The sequence below is a fragment of the Hyperoodon ampullatus genome (genome assembly GCF_949752795.1).
Source record: "Hyperoodon ampullatus genome assembly, chromosome: X".
Taxonomy (NCBI): Eukaryota; Metazoa; Chordata; class Mammalia; order Artiodactyla; family Ziphiidae; genus Hyperoodon; species Hyperoodon ampullatus.
Genome location: NC_136913.1, coordinates 6,946,510 through 6,948,996, shown reverse-complemented (window position 1 = coordinate 6,948,996; position 2,487 = coordinate 6,946,510).

The window sequence follows — 2,487 nt, the reverse complement described above, 5'->3', positions numbered from 1 at the left end:
GGTAGCGATGATATTCATGTTAGTTTAGTTTCCCTTTTCCTCTCAGGACACAAATCCCACCCTCTCCTTTCCAGGGCTTGCTCAGTCTCATCTCTTCCCAGGCTGACACGGCGTAGCTGACAGATTCGTTATCTGACTGCTGCAGAGCTGAAGCTGTACTGAGGCACTACTTCTCAATCCATCCATTTCTGTTGTTTCTTCAGAGGAAAGGACAAGATCCCTTCAGAAGCCAAGACTCTCAGGTCTTGCCAGGTGAGGTCAGTTGCCAACAAAAACCACAAGTCTGGAGGCTCTTTGGTTTCTAAGCCTGGGTTCAAAACCCAACCATCGGGTGGAATATTTGCAGAACTACTGAACTCCCCAGGAGGCAGAAAAGGAGTTGAATACCAAGATATAAGCCACGGCAACGCTTTTTATCCCCTTAAAGCTTTGTAGGCAACTTTGAGCACTTTTGTCCATTCTGGAGGACACTGGGCACCTGAGTCCTCCAGAGCCTGCAGGTGTGCACGTGGGAAGCAGAGAGGTGGGGTACGTGCCGCTTGGGCACGCAACAGAGACTGAAACGCAGTGATGCTTTTGCACAGATTGGCTACCGGAACCTTTGGCATTAGAGCAAACGAACAGACTCTCCTTTTTCATTTTTATCTTTTAAAGCACATTCCACACACAAACTTCCAGAAGCAACTTCTGCTTTCCAAGAGCCAAGGAAATAGAAGATTAACTGTTCAAAACAGATACTGAGATTAATGCTTTCTGCAGGAGCGGTAGACCAGCGTTTGGGGAGTAGTCCTATGATGTTTCCTACTGTTTTTACACGCAAGGGTGTCATATCCAAGAGCCGTTAAGGTTTTGACAATGTCGGTCTGTTCCGGACTTCTATCAAAGCAGCTGCCCCTGCTTACAGATGCGCCGGGTCAGGTCTTTTTGAAGTAGTGGCGCTTGTAGCTCTTGGTTAAAGGCTCTGCTTCCATCTGGCAGTGCAGCTCCCGTCTGCCTTTCATGGGTCCCAATAGAAGCCCAGTCCTGTGGTTTTCCAGGAAAAAGGCTGAGGACCTGAGCCCAAACTTTGTCTTACTTAAAACTGCAAAGCTGGTGGTGGAAATGTAGGTGAGAAGACAGAGGAAAACGATAGGGACGCCTTACCTGTGGTTGGTTGGAAAAATTCTAGAGGAGGCCACATTTACTGCAGGGAGAGGTCAAAGTGTGTCTGCTGCTGGCTGCAAAGAGGCCTATTCGGTTTGCTGTTAATAAATATGATGGAGCTGGGTGTGGGTGTGGAGGGTTCTTTTTAAAAAATAAAGCTTTGGTTAGTAGAGCCAGAATCTAGAGGGGGCTCTTTTATTTTCAACCCTGAAGTTTTTAAGAAAAAAAATCCACTCAGTATATTATCATTAGTACTAATATCATTTTGAAACTTTTTTTTTTTTTTTGGTTGTTGTTGTTGTTGTTTTTTGCGGTACGCGGGCCTCTTACTGCTGTGGCCTCTCCCATTGCGGAGCACAGGCTCCGGACGCGCAGGCCCAGCAGCCATGGCTCACGGGCCCAGCGGCTCCGCGGCACGCGGGATCCTCCCAGACTGGGGCACGAACCCGCGTCCCCCGCATCGGCAGGCCGACTCCCAACCACCGCGCCACCAGGGAAGCCCCTGAAACTTTTATACATAGAGAATAAGGCATGATTTTCAATGTATACTGAAATTCATCTAGAAATTAAAGAAGTTAAGAAAATCTGAATAAACGTGAACATTTTTTTCCTAAACAGAGTTACTCTCCAAAGCGAATTCACAATGTGAAAAACTTAACCCTACATTGTTGAGACGAGTAAAAATGGAACAGCCCTGAAAGGTGCACAATGCGTGGAGGCGGGGCGGGGAGCTGGGCAAAGCAGTTTCCCCTTTCTTCAAGATTGGCTGATTTTCAGAGAAAATCCTAGCTCTGGGGGGTCCTTTCCGTATGGGAGAGCGACCGTAAGAAAGCAGTATTTTAATGCCAGTCACTGCAGTCACAGTTTACGAACCTGTGAAGGGATCAAGACTAGGGACGTCAGAGTCCCACACAGGGCAGATCTGGCACGAGGCATGCTTTCTTATAATATGAGTTAAGATGAGACGGCGGTGTCGGGTGGGGGGCGTGGAGGGGCTCTGGATTCTGGAGAATTAACAACGCCCCACGCTTCCCCTTGGGAAGGCCTTGATGAAAGGGGAGAGAGCTGACTTCCCCACCCCGGCGCGCTCCTTCCCCGCCCCTCCCCGCCCCACCCCCCCCGACCAAGCATCACCCTCGTGAGGCCTCGTGGCGTCTGCAGAGGCGCGAGGCCCCCAGCGAGCCCGGCGCCTTGACTGCCAGCGCGGGGGATCGGGCGGGGGCTGCGGAGAGGCCCAGGGCACATGACGGCCCCACCCCACCCCCGCCAAGGGCCGGCCCAGCACATGACCCGGACCGGCCGGCGGGGTCCCGGCAGACCCGAGCCGCATCCCCAGCATGGACC